Source organism: Doryrhamphus excisus, chromosome 5 (genome assembly GCF_030265055.1).
Source record: "Doryrhamphus excisus isolate RoL2022-K1 chromosome 5, RoL_Dexc_1.0, whole genome shotgun sequence".
Taxonomy (NCBI): domain Eukaryota; kingdom Metazoa; phylum Chordata; class Actinopteri; order Syngnathiformes; family Syngnathidae; genus Doryrhamphus; species Doryrhamphus excisus.
In genome coordinates this window covers 16,062,635-16,077,540 of record NC_080470.1, presented here as the reverse complement: position 1 = coordinate 16,077,540, position 14,906 = coordinate 16,062,635, and the positions used below count along the sequence as shown (strand labels likewise).

The following is a 14,906-nucleotide window of genomic DNA, read 5'->3' as shown; positions in this document are numbered from 1 at the left end:
GAAAGTTGTCAGGGTGCCTTCTTCTTCGTGGTGTTTTTCTTCTGTTGTTTATTGGCGGTTGGCAAGCAGCTTTCGTGTGCATTACCGCCATCTGTGGAACAGAATCTAAACCCTTCTATACTTTATTCACAAGTCCAGTTTTATTAAAAAAAAAAATATATATCTATATAAAACATATAAAACGAGTATAATTATAAAATATTAGCAAGATTGAATTTGATCTTTTCCTGTTTAAATTTATCCCAGGTGCGTTCTTTCAGCGCATGCTCAGATATGACGTAACACGCAGATCCAGACGTTCTTCACTTTTAAAAATGGAGGCGAGCAATCGGCACTGGACTGCTGCGGAAAATTTGTTTTTGATTCAAACTAATTTCAAGACTGGACGAACGAAAAACCGACAATTTGGAGTTATTCCAACAAAGTGAAAGAAAAACTCGCTATCACGTGAAGTTGATCTTTACGTTTTACTGGGCATGCCCCATTGACTATTCTGTTTGATTATAGCAGCGCATGTAGACAGGAGATTGGAATATTCCTTTCCATGGATACCATTGTTTTCGAAAAAGTCATTCGGAAAGGTTCCATTCCATTCCATTCCAACGTATTTAGCATATTTAATGTTTGGCTCATTTGAATTTTTTTTTTACTGTTTTTATTATCATTACTATTATCTATCATCTTAATATAAAGTGAATGAGAGATTGTTTTGTACCCTGGACCAATGATATGGATGTATATATGTATGTATGTATGTGTATATATGTATGTATGTATGTGTATATATATAAATATATAAATATATATATATATATATATATACATATTTGTATATATATAACTTAAATGCTTAACTTAAAAAGCTTAACTGCTCCAGCTCAACACTACATGTTTATCAGAATTCACATTGCACATTAACACTTGGCAATTTTACTTCTGCAGTAAAATAATGTTTTTGAACGTTTCACCCTTTTGGTAAATGAAATAATTACTTTACCCTTTCTCACAACAGATACATCACACATTTCAGTGTAACACTATTTCCAATAACTGTCCTACGTGTATTTAAATGGAAAAGAGTATCGCAACGTAACGGAAAATGATTAATGCTAATGCTAATGCTAATTCTCAAAGTGCCGATTGGGCGGAAGTCGACCACTTCGCTTAATTCGGCAGAACTCGACTCTTTTCAGCTGAACTTCGGCTCAACCCAGCTTCTTCCTTTTGTTGCGCACTTTACTTTTGTTCTCACATAAAATTAATACAATAATAACAGTGACGTTTCTATTTTGTAAATGTTCTGAATGGTTATTCTGTGACATCAAAAATGCGGAATAAAAGCGCAAACATTTACCACACCTCTTGAAACCGAGCGCGTGTTGAGTCATCCCAAACTTCTTTCATGGCTCACTTTCAAATGTGCTAACCTCATTATCTGAAGCTTTGGCATAGTTTAACACCAGAATACACGATTCTAACTACATTTATAGGTCAGAAACGTGGAAAGAGCAATGCGTACCCTCCTATGTGTTAAAAAAAGTAATATTTCAAACTAAAATTCAATTTTATTTGCATAAACTAAAATATTACAGCCAATAAAGTGTTTTGAAATATTTTGTTGTGACATATGCTAATGGTTTAAGTTCATTTGAACATGCATCAGATTACAATTGAGTGCGTCCCATAATCAGTTCCCAGTTCCACATGTCCAAAAGGAGTAGGAAGAAGCAAAGCTTATTAAATCCTACCTCTCCATCTGGTACTTTTACAATCAGTGACTGTTACATTTGTTCACTTCCTGCTTTCCTAATATAATTTATGTTTATTTATAATTTTTTAATTTTTTAAATTTTTTGTCACGTACCGAAGTAGGAGGTGATATGACCATACAATGCCATAATGGGTACCATAGTAAGTGTCAATATAGTGATATATATAGCACATCATGACTGGTTCAAGACTCTTCATCCTTGTATTTAGCAAACATCAACTGCTTGTATTGTTTCTTGAATTGGCTCATCGTTGTGCATTGTTTGATTTCCTTACTCAATCCATTCCATAGTTTGATTCCACATACTGAAATGCTATGGCTTTTTAACGTAGTCCTAGCATAGAAGTGTTTCAAATGTACTTCTTCCCTGAGATCATATTTCTCCTCTCTTGTAGAGAAGTATTGGATGACATTTTAGCTAATTGGTTATTTTTATCCTCATGCATTATTTTAGCTGTTTGAAGATGAACTATATCAGCAAGTTTAAGTATTTGTGATTTTAGAAATAAGGAGTTAGTATGTTCTCTGTAGGCATGAATTATCCTTACTGACCTTACTGACCTTTTTTGGTACATTTGGCGAGTGAAGATTGCTGCTGAAGATGCTTTTATAGTTATTAGCCCATATTTCCACACAATAAGTAAGATATGGTAGAACCAGAGAGCAATAAAGAGTGTGGAGTGATTTCTGGTTGAGAACAATTTTTGTTTTGTTCAATATTTAAATGTTTCTTGCCACCTTATGTTGTATATTTGTAATATGAGGCTTCCAGCTCATATTTTCATCTATTGTGATCCCCAGAAATGTATTCACCCTTCACCCTTTCAATGTCTACATCGTCTATTTGTATTTGCTGGTACGTGTCCTTTCTGCTGTTACCAAACAGCATGATTTTAGTTTAACGTAGGTTCAAGGACAATCTATTAATATCAACATACGATATGTGATATTATGAGAACCAAGTCGAAATATTCTGTGAATTAAGTAATTATTACAAGGAGTAAGACAAATTACAAGAAGAAAATTACCACGAAGAATAGTTGGAAAAAATTGAAAAAAAAACTTGAGCTGTAATTTCAGGAGTACGAAGTTGTATACTAGACCCTGCTGCTTGAAAGATTAATTTTATCTTTAATTTATATTCAAGATTTATATCAATTTATATTCCAGTGTGCGCACACACACACACACACACACACACATACACACACAGGCTGTTGAGAAGTGTGTGTGTTTCTAATTGGGGGAGTGAGGGTGTTTGGGTTTGAGCATCTTTGATGGTTTGGACATCATCTCGCTGCCCTAACAAGACATGTTGGACAAGACAGGAGGTGAAAGGGGAGGGCTGTTTTTAGTGGGGGCGGGGCGCTCACACAGTCTTTCTTACTCGGGACACAAAAATCCTTCCGGGGTCTGCACTTGATTGTGTTCTCAAAACAAATCACATCATCAAAGCGCTCACGTGGCCCAAAGGCCGCCATAACAAACAAAGTTTGATTGAATTTTACACACATGGCAGCAGCTCTTTATTGATTCAGTAATTGACTGATTGATTGATTGATTGGGTCACTTGTCACTTATAGACACAACACCTCACTGAGCCCATCATGCTCACTCTGATAAACACACACAAACTCACTCATCTACAGACCACCAGGCAAGTCCATCTGACCTCACTGTGACCTGCAATGAACTCTGACACACACACACACACATTCCTGGCGTTTGTGTTACGGATAAAGAATTGCTGGTCAAAGATCCTCAACATGCTGTTTTTAAAAACATAGTGCAAACTTTCTAGTCAAAGATCATGTGTATGACAGGAGATCTCTGGGCTGTTTTGTAGGACATACTACAAAGAAATATATCTTCTACTTAGAAGCTACTACCAAATATGGTCAAAGATCCTCAATGTGACAGTGGTCTTTTGCTGGTTTTAGGAATCAACTCAAAAAAGTGAGTTAAAGGGGACCTATTATGCTTATTTTTTGGCCCTTTGTATTGAGTTGTGAACTCCTATAGAACAGCTACACATGGCCACTGGCACAAAAAGCGTTCTATTTTTTCCAGGATCTGTGCCTATTCAGCTGTATTTCTTTGGATTTCCTTTCTGTTTTATTGTATTCCACCCATGGCCCGCCTCCAGGCATGCCCACTCTGCTGTGGTTGGTCACACTGCCAGTGCATAGAAAGAGATCCGGTTTGTGCTACTAAGTTTATAGGAGTTGATCAACGGTATAAGAGTTGATAATAAACAGCAACACTCCTGAGTGCAAAGAAAGAGTTCTGGTTTGTGCCACCTACTTTATAGGAGTTGATAATAAATGTCCACTTTTAACATACAGCCAAATCCGATCCGGAAGTGGACACTGGACATTCCAAAGTCTCTCAAGAAAAGAGGTTACTTCAAGATGTCTCTCAATGGTAAGTAGCTTTAACATTTTAGAATTAGGTTCTGTAACATCTGTAACGCCTAATGTGTTTTTGTGGGACTATCAGTGTGTAAAAAAACCTGTGTACGGCCACTAATTGTGGTGGGAAAAGCCGGCCATTAGCAACCCTGCTTCCTCTATGCTATAATGCTACACAGACAACTGCTTTTGCTCCATGACTTACACTAAAGACAGTGAGGACACTGATAAACTGTTACTTACTGCTTGCCCTTCTGACTCTTCCACACCACCAAGTAACGTTGGAAAGGCATAGGGCTTCAGCAAGTTTGTAGGCTAGTCCAGCTGCATAGTGGCCCATGTTTTCATTAAACAGTCCCACTGACATTTCCCCCTGGACTGTTTGGTGAACAGTCAAGTTTTTTAAACATTGGCAGTCCCACAAAAAACATTACCAATACTGTAGAAAACCTAAGGCTAAAATGTTAAAGCTACTTACCATTGAGAGACGTCTTTACGTAACCTCTTTTCTTGAGAGGACTGTCCAGTCTCCACTTACTTCTGGATCGGATTTGGATTCCCACACCTATGGCTGTGTGTTAAAAGCCACCATTTTAAAAAGATAAATCGCCTAGACCATTTATCAGCTCCTATAAAGTCAGGTTCGCAGCTAGTGAAGTAAACACTTGAGCGTGTGACCAACCAAAGCGGACTGGGCGTGCTGGGAGCAGGCCGTGAATGGAATAAATTAAAACAGACCGTATCCACGGGAAGCACAAAATCCAAAGAAATACAGCTGAATAGGTCCAGATTCTGGAAGAATTAGAAAGCTTCCTGTGCAGGTTATCGTGTGTATCTGCTCCATAGGAGTTCACAATACAAAAGGAAATTTGATGAATACATCAAAGGGCTGAAAAGTTAGCATAATAGGTCCCCTTTAAGACTGTGCTGCAAACACTGAAAAGATAATTTTTACGACCTCTGCTGTTTTGAAGGAACAACAAAAAACTACAAAAACTCTAGTCAAAGATCTTTCTATACAGAAGAACGCCACTGTCAAAGATCCTCTAAGAAAGGCTCTGCTTCTACCAATCACTACCTCAAAGATCCTTTATATGGCAGAAGACTTGTGTGTGTTTCAGCAGGAACATTTTTTGGAAGTGTTTTTGAGCGAGCCACGTTGACTTGGTGGATGGGCGTGTCGAACAACAACAAGGTTTCTGTTGCACATCAAGGTATGAATTTGGGGTTTTTTTTAGTCAGGACTCCCTGCGCGTGCTCGGAAATGTCAGATAACTTACAAGTCTGAAGCTGAGTTAGGAACTCAGCTAATGTCATCTAACTGCATGTTCTTTTTCCTGCTGTGACAGGTGGAACAAGGTCATTTGCTACATGTTCTTATTCCTGGTGTGATGGGTGCAACAAGGTAATCATACTACATGTTTGTCTAAGCAGCTCACACAAGTTGTGGGCATCCTCAGTCCACCTCAGGTGTGTTTGTCTCGTTCAGCAGGAGCAGGCGGGCTGCCAGTGTTATTTATGACAGTGGTCTGAGGAACACGGCCCAGAAGAACCTTGAAGGTCTGCTGCTGCTGTTGCAATTCACTGCTGTCGATTCTCATCCCATTGGCGTCGTAAAACACCTCCTGTTTTATTCTCACACGTCACTGCCTGGCTATATTTTCAGAAAGGGACATCATCTATTCCGGGGACATGTCCACTTGTTGCGGCATCAAAAGTCATTGGCGTAGTCAGCAGGTCTTTTTCCGTGGCTCTTCTCTTCTTCTCTCAAGTCCCGTCTACCTGCTTGGTGGGGCTAGACCAAGGGGACTGCAGTGAAAATGAAAGGATGTAACTTTTCCACTTGGATATTTATTAGATTTCAAGACAAGTAGTTCATCTCAGCTTCTTCACATAGGTGAATAACCATTATTATTATCAACTTCACCTTTTTAAATATTTCAACTTTCTTCTTAAGTATTTTTTCTTTTCACAATATTCTGATGTTTGCCCCACCTTCATTTTCCCAAAGTTACTTTGTTTAGTGTGTTTTTCATAATATTATGACTTTTATCCTTGAATATACACCCCTATGCGAATAATAATATCACAAGTTTATTCTTGTAAAATTGCATATTCTGTTTAAACTTTCTGCTTTTAAATTTTCCTTTTCCCATATTATAACTTTCCCCCAACTTAATTTTCCAAAAATTAAAAATGGTTGTCCTTTTTTTTGTACTTTTTTAAAAAGTAAACTGAATATAATACTTCTAATATAGCAATGATTGAATGAAGACAGGGCTGCATGCAGTTTGCATGTTCTCCCCGTGCATGCGTGGGTTTTCTCCGGGTACTCCGGTTTCCTCCCACATTCCAAAAACATGCTAGGTTAATTGGCCACTCCAAATTGTCCATATATATACAATATATATTTATTTATATTTTAATTATTATTTATTTATTTTTATTGTATGCTAATACTATTAATAATATATTACAATGATAATGACACCAATGTAACAATAAAATATTTATTAAAATTCAACATTTCCAGAACATACAAATATAACAACTCACAACATTTCCTTCACATATGAACAAATTATGTACAAAAAAAATAACATTTTAAGAACAAGTGAGGGGGACAGCTATGAGAGAGTGATATATACATAGAACAAGAGGCTCTGTGAGCAGCAGCACAAATGGGGAGGCGATTCTGCCTGCTGCAAGTATTCCACCATGTTAGCTCCGACCTACGATGAGAAAAGAAAAAAAGGTAAGTATTTTGTAAGTATTTCTGGCAGTGCAGAGCAATTGTCATCAGCTCTCTACTGAAGCTATTTCAATATATATTCTACAGGGAGAAGTATGACACCTGTAAATTCAATGGAGTGTTCAACAATTTATTCAGGGGGTTTGGCCAGTCTTATGTTTGGTCTGTGGTTTATATGTCACACATCACTATGGAGTAACAACTTACACCAAGTTACAACTTGTAAGAATAGTGCTTCATGAAATGAGAAACACAGCCAAATGTTACGCTGTCACACATTCCACGAAATACAATCTTTTCAAGTAGCTCCTCATAAAAAGAGTCCTTCTTTAAAACTGTGTAAAAGAACAACTGGAGTCATTTCACAATTCATTTACATTTTAATTTCTATTGAAAGGTAAATTACTTACGGGCTTAACATCGAGGAAGGCTCTCTTCACCTCCTGAATACTCGCCCGGACCAATTTCCTGCCCTTTTTAAACACAGGCGGAGGGAGCAGGATGGGCAGAAGCGTCAGGGCGACTTCTCCCCTGGCATCTGTAGGACAATTATGGGTGTCATTACCAGATTGTTGAGAACATGAGTTTTAAATAATATAATATAATATTACAATTTTAGATAAAACTGTCTTGTTTTCAATATGTCCCACTACTGTGCAGTGTTGTCGTATTGCAATCAACCCTAACATAATATTAAGAAAATGTCTCGATTATGTTTACTTGGTCTATTTTAAAACACAAAAACACACCCCAAACATTTTTTTACCAATTGGGATCATAATGTGTACCATTGAGGGTTTGTCATCATTGTCTAGAGCAGTGGTGAGCAATCTTTTTGACTATAACAGCAATATATATTGGAATCACAAGATGGATCACAATCAAAATCAAATCAAAATTTGGGTATTGGTACAAGCTACAGTGACTGACCCACCGCCATTTCTTATGTATAGAGCATATAGTAGGCACAGTAGCTACTGTAAAACAATACCCATAAAATGAAGGCATGAAGATGACTTACCTTTCAATCAGCCCTGGTAGCTGCCACTCAGTCAAGTTGGAACTGACAAACTCATCCATAGATGCTTTTCAGCGAACTGAAACATCACAAAGAGGGTCCATAAGAACAAACATACCATGAAATGAAATAAGATTCAGTAGTCCAAACGTATTCTCCACATTTATATGCGACTTACAAAACTGTCGTCGAATTCGCGCCCAAACTAGTTCAAACTGCTAAGTATACAGTGGACTATCGGTGGCTAACGGAAAAAAACCCAATCGCTGGGTTGAGCCTGTTGGGTCATTTAATTGGGTTATTTTGATTGAGTTGGGTATTCTGAGAACCCAATTCGCTGGGTTATCTCTGTTGGGTGCTGAGTTATTTGCTGCTGGGTTGTGATTTCCATTATATTGTGCTGGGTTATTTTGGACAACACGCCCACAAACTTACTTCGTTCGGACCCCACATTTCATCTGAGGAGACCAATTTCAGCACGGAGCAAGGTTTGTTACATGCCCACTATTGTTTTACCGTAGAATTGACTTTATATTATTATATAAAGCTTCATAAACTTGTTAAAATGTAAGTTCGTGAAGCACTGTTGAGTACTAGCTTCAGGAATGGATCGGTAACCTTAGCAAACTTCCATTCCCTCCAAAAGTGGCAAGCGAACACATTCGCTGGCGAGCTATGTAGGAACCAAACTATGTTGTTGAAGTTACAAGAGACATGCACTATGTGTGATAGTTATGAGGACAACGTCAGTTATCTCGTCAATTTGCCATTTTATGTGATATCAAGTTAATGAATCTCGTGAATTAATATGAGCGTGCTGATGAACCGGTGTTTTTTTTAAACTAGACTGCTGCATGCTAGCGGGCTTCCGTTAGCCACCGATAGTCCACTGTATACTTAGCAGTTTGAACTAGTTTGGGCGCGAATTCGACGACAGTTTTGTAAGTCGCATATAAATGTGGAGAATACGTTTGGACTACTGAATCTTATTTCATTTCATGGTATGTTTGTTCTTATGGACCCTCTTTGTGATGTTTCAGTTCGCTGAAAAGCATCTATGGATGAGTTTGTCAGTTCCAACTTGACTGAGTGGCAGCTACCAGGGCTGATTGAAAGGTAAGTCATCTTCATGCCTTCATTTTATGGGTATTGTTTTACAGTAGCTACTGTGCCTACTATATGCTGTATACATAAGAAATGGCGGTGGGTCAGTCACTGTAGCTTGTACCAATACCCAAATTTTGATTTGATTTTGATTGTGATCCATCTTGTGATTCCAATATATATTGCTGTTATAGTCAAAAAGATTGCTCACCACTGCTCTAGACAATGATGACAAACCCTCTATGGTACACATTATGATCCCAATTGGTAAAAAAATGTTTGGGGTGTGTTTTTGTGTTTTAAAATAGACCAAGTAAACATAATCGAGACATTTTCTTAATATTATGTTAGGGTTGATTGCAATACGACAACACTGCACAGTATTGGGACATATTGAAAACAAGACAGTTTTATCTAAAATTGTAATATTATATTATATTATTTAAAACTCATGTTCTCAACAATCTGGTAATGACACCCATAATTGTCCTACAGATGCCAGGGGAGAAGTCGCCCTGACGCTTCTGCCCATCCTGCTCCCTCCGCCTGTGTTTAAAAAGGGAAGGAAATTGGTCCGGGCGAGTATTCAGGAGGTGAAGAGAGCCTTCCTCGATGTTAAGCCCGTAAGTAATTTACCTTTCAATAGAAATTAAAATGTAAATGAATTGTGAAATGACTCCAGTTGTTCTTTTACACAGTTTTAAAGAAGGACTCTTTTTATGAGGAGCTACTTGAAAAGATTGTATTTCGTGGAATGTGTGACAGCGTAACATTTGGCTGTGTTTCTCATTTCATGAAGCACTATTCTTACAAGTTGTAACTTGGTGTAAGTTGTTACTCCATAGTGATGTGTGACATATAAACCACAGACCAAACATAAGACTGGCCAAACCCCCTGAATAAATTGTTGAACACTCCATTGAATTTACAGGTGTCATACTTCTCCCTGTAGAATATATATTGAAATAGCTTCAGTAGAGAGCTGATGACAATTGCTCTGCACTGCCAGAAATACTTACAAAATACTTACCTTTTTTTCTTTTCTCATCGTAGGTCGGAGCTAACATGGTGGAATACTTGCAGCAGGCAGAATCGCCTCCCCATTTGTGCTGCTGCTCACAGAGCCTCTTGTTCTATGTATATATCACTCTCTCATAGCTGTCCCCCTCACTTGTTCTTAAAATGTTATTTTTTTTGTACATAATTTGTTCATATGTGAAGGAAATGTTGTGAGTTGTTATATTTGTATGTTCTGGAAATGTTGAATTTTAATAAATATTTTATTGTTACATTGGTGTCATTATCATTGTAATATATTATTAATAGTATTAGCATACAATAAAAATAAATAAATAATAATTAAAATATATATAAATATATATGGTATATTGGCAACCCAACTTGCTGGGTTGAAATAACCCAGCCGTGTAGTAAATATGAACCCAGCGTTGGGTCATTTGAACAACCCAATGTACAACCCAATTGTTGGGTTAAGAGAACCAACCCAACTTGTTGGGTTAAAATAACCCAACGCGAGGTTGGTCCTATATTTAACCAGCGTTGGGTTGGGAAACAACCCAGATTGGGTTGTTTTTAACCCAGCATTTTTAAGAGTGGGTATGACTGTGAGTGTGAATGGTTGTTTGTCTATATGTGTCTTGTGATTGACTGGTGACCAGTCCAGGGTGTACCCCGCCTCTCGCCCGGAGACAGCCGGGATAGGCTCCAGCACCCCCGTGACCCTCGTGAGGATAAGCGGTAGAAAATGAATGAATGAATGAATTCATTCCGTTTGTGTACGATTAAGTCGGAAACACTCAGGATCCATCTTTGTGTTCGATGGCCGTGATTCGGGCCACTGGCATCAGTTTGCAAACATTCCCCACCTGCTCACAGCTTTTTTAGGCGTCTCTTTCCAGAACATTCCGGCTGCGCATCGTTGAGTCATGACGTGCAAGCTGGAAGTCACAAAAGACGCGTCAACAATGAGACGCTTTTTACGGGCAGAGCGTACAATCACGTCTTGTTGCTTTCAGGCGTCTGCAGACACTCAATGGTGATGTGTTCAAGGCCTCTCTCTGGCTGCTTCTGTGTGGGCCCATAAAGCCCGGCTGGTCGAATGACAGACTATAGTGCCTTCAGTTTGTAGGAGAACTTCATTGCACTTACAGGTGACCCGAGAGTCACCCCTCACTCATTTGACTGACAGCTTAGAGGAAAAAGACAAAAACCAAGACTTTGAAAGCTCTTTTGGAAAATGACATATTCTAATCTGCCCCAGCAGGAGAAGATTGACCTGGCAGGACCGCGCGGCGTTAAGCTCTATATTATGACCACACCTCCTCAATGAGACTGCTCTTCACTAAAGCCATTCTTTTATTTTCATGTTACCAAAAAACACTTCAACATTTTGCATGAAACTTGACAGCAAGCTAGCCTCTTTCCAATGTCAACCACCCTCAACATTTTGGCTAACATCTGGATGAAAGTGTAAACGTACTGTGGATCCCTGCATGCTCCCCGTCCAGCACTTGCAATTTGGAGGAATTTTGGTAAGAAATCGAAAAAAAACTCCCAAAAACAATGTCATTATTTTTATTGAACTTTTTAACTTTTTGGTTCTGTATTTTTAATTTTATTTTGGAAACTTATGGCAAGGTAGCTCATTTTCAAGCCAAGAGCCCACAACATTGGATAGAAGCATCTGGATAAGAGTGTACATAGCAGAGTGTACTGGAGATTCCTGCATACTTGGCATCTAGCCTTCACACATCTTCAGATTTTAGGTTATAAAATAAAAAAATTATCTTTTTAATTTTTGAAACTTGGTGGCCAGTTGTCCAGTTTTAAATCAAGAAGAACAAATCTTGACAAGCATCTGAATAAAAACGTAGACAACAATTTTACAAGGATAATCTCATACAAGGAACTCATTTAGTAGCATAGAGTTGATATATAAAAAAAAACTATTTTTGTAAAATCGTAACACTGTGAGAAACAAACAAACAGCGTCTGCCTGTTTTAATAGTACGGGAATAAGGTCATAACAATGACAATTTAAAAACCAAAAATAAAACCCCAGCTATAATTAGAGATAAGTCAAAATATGAAGAGGAAAAAGTTGTATTCTAACGAGGAAAAAAACAAAAAAACTAAAAAATTAACTTGCAATATTCTGAAGGAAAATAATAGCATTTTAGGATCATAAAGTTGAAAGGTTAAAGAAACAAAAAGATATAATATAAAAAAAACTCAGCACAAAAAAATTTAATTTGTGGGAAAATTATTTATTCATTCATTTATTACCGCTTATCCTCACGAGGGTCGCAGGTGCTGGAGCCTATCCCGGCTGTCTTGGGGCGAGAGGCGGGGTACACCTTGGACTGGTGGCCAGCCAATCACAGGGCACATATAGACAAACAACCATTCACACTCACATTCATACCTATGGACAATTTGGAGTGGCCAATTAACCTAGCATGTTTTTGAATGTGGGAGGAAACCGGAGTACCCGGAGAAAACCCAAGCATGCACGGGGAGAACGTGCAAACTCCACACACAGATGGCCAAGGGTGGAATTTAACTCGGGTCTCCTAGCTGTAAGGCCTGCATGCTCACCACTCGTCTGGGGGAAATTAATTAGCAGAAAAAGTTATAATATTCCTGGTATAAAGTCAATATATGGGAGTAGAAAGCAGAAACAAAGACAAAGTGAAAAATAAAAAATGTCACAATTTTACAAGATTAAGCTATGAATAATATCATTTTAGTAGCATAGAGTTGAAATATTAAAGAAAGATGTAATTTGTTAAAAATTGTAAAATTATGAGGAAAGTTCATAAACAACAAATAAAATCAGGTCGAGGAGAAAGTCATAATATGGTGTAAAATACAAAAAAAAACATGGGAATAACTACAAGCACAAAGTTGAAATAGTTTGAAAATGTAAAAAAAACAGACTTAATTGAACTTAAGTGATAATATGAAAAGGAAAAAGTATTCCAAGCAGTAAAAAAAGTGTCACTAGAGTATTTGGCCCTTTTGTACTTGTTTCAATGGGTGACCCTAAAACCGAGGTACACACGGAACGGTGATGATGGCGAAGCGCTACACCCCGGTTGTAAGTCCCTCCAAGGATTTGATGAAGTTTGGCCTTGGTGGAGGTCTGTTCTCCACTCGGTGCGCTTGTCGTTGAAAAGTGTCATTGTGCAGGTGTCACCCGGGACCAGCATTCCCATGCAGGTCTCAAGAGAAAGCAGCTCACTTGAACCGGAAATGTGTCAATTTGGGAACGCTGCAATGAATTGGAGGAAGGGTGGCTGGAGGGGACGGACAAAAGGGGTCAAAGGTTTTTGTGCGTGTGGTTGAATGGAGGCGCAGTGACGGCGCAATGAAGACAGAGCACCATTTAAAGGGCCCACAAAGCTGTGCATGGAAATAAACAGGCCCACGTCCCCATGAAGTCCATCAAAGAAGATGGTAATGCCCCCATCCCCTTTGAAAGGACGTACCGACTCCCAAGCCCCCCAGCACAGCCCCTTTCACCGGCCTTGAAAGAATGTGCCGTCATAAACACGGCCCGTGAAAAACACACATAAATTGAGCTTTAAATATTTGCTGCCCCGGTTACAGCATTAACTCATTAGCTGCGTTGCCATGCGGGCCCTCCTGCATTGTGGTGGTTATTTGTAGGTGGGGTGGCGGGAGGGTCATAAGCTGTGTGCTGCCCCCCAGGAGTAAAAACAGGAATCAATAATGGCGTCTGCGGGGCAGTGGGAAGCGCGTTCGACCGTGAAGCCAAGTCTGCTTCGTTTCCTGGACGAACCATGCAGTCAGGCAGCAAGCCAGCGGTGGGCGCCCAAGTGCCACCCCCCCCTCCCCTGCCCGTATGCATGAATGGCTTACATTCAGGCAACAACCACTTATGTACATTACTTGCTGAAATGGATTTCACGCTGGTGAAAACTGACATATCTAGCTTATGCCGCTTGTCCGCCATATTTGTTTGTTGTTACCACAGGGATGTTCAAAGTGCTGCCTGTGAGCTATTTGCAGCCAATTTTTATTGGTCCACAGCACATTCTGTAAATAACACGAAACAAAGAAAGAACGAGAAACAAGATGACAACAAAAGAGGAAAGTTAGTGCGTACACCAGGAACGTTCCATGGGACAAAAAACAGCTCCAAACTAACATCAATGTTTGTTTGTTTTAAAAACTAAATGTCACTGTGGTAAAAGTCACATTTGGAGTCTGAAGACCAGAAGCTAGTCAGATAACTGTAGCTAGCGAGCTAGTTGGCTGCCGTCAGTGACAGCTCGGTAAACAGGTTTGCCAAGGGAGTGATCAGACACGCTGGCATGGATTGGAGTAGCCTGTGTCAAACTGAAGCCGTTGAGGTTTTACAGACTAGTTTTGAGTCTTGTAAATTCCATGAATGACACGAATGACATGTTTAACATATTCATGATGTTCTATATTCACTGGCTCACCACAGGGCTGCGTGCTGAGACCCCTCCTGTCCAGTTTCTACACCTATGACTGCAGCCCCGTCCACAAACAGCATCATGGTCAAACTCTCTGATGAAGCGACAGAGGTTGGGGCTGATCTCAAAGGGAGACGAGGCACATTAGAGATTAGAGGAGAGATCCTGAAGATTACAACCTGGTGTTCAGACAACAATCTAGCAACAATCTGGAGCCTGGGCCAGGGTTAGGTGTGTCGAACAGCTGTCTCCACCTGGTACGGGAGCTGACTGATGCAGACCGGGTAAGGCTCCAGAGGACAGCGAACGCCGCTCTCTTCCCCTCCCTGACAGACATTTACTCCTCAGGAGTCTTAGCAGAGCT

At 39.3% G+C, this 14,906-nt stretch overlaps 1 long non-coding RNA gene across 1 annotated transcript; it reads right to left on the bottom strand.

Annotated features, from left to right (window-relative positions):
* Nucleotides 1-6,712: 6,712 nt before the first annotated feature.
* LOC131129823 (uncharacterized) lies at nucleotides 6,713-8,144 on the bottom strand. Its single transcript, XR_009129896.1, has 3 exons — nucleotides 7,956-8,144; nucleotides 7,345-7,472; nucleotides 6,713-6,914 (listed from the first exon to the last, which is right to left on the bottom strand). It is a non-coding gene; the product is annotated as an uncharacterized LOC131129823 (long non-coding RNA).
* Between the last annotated feature and the right edge of the window lie 6,762 nt (nucleotides 8,145-14,906).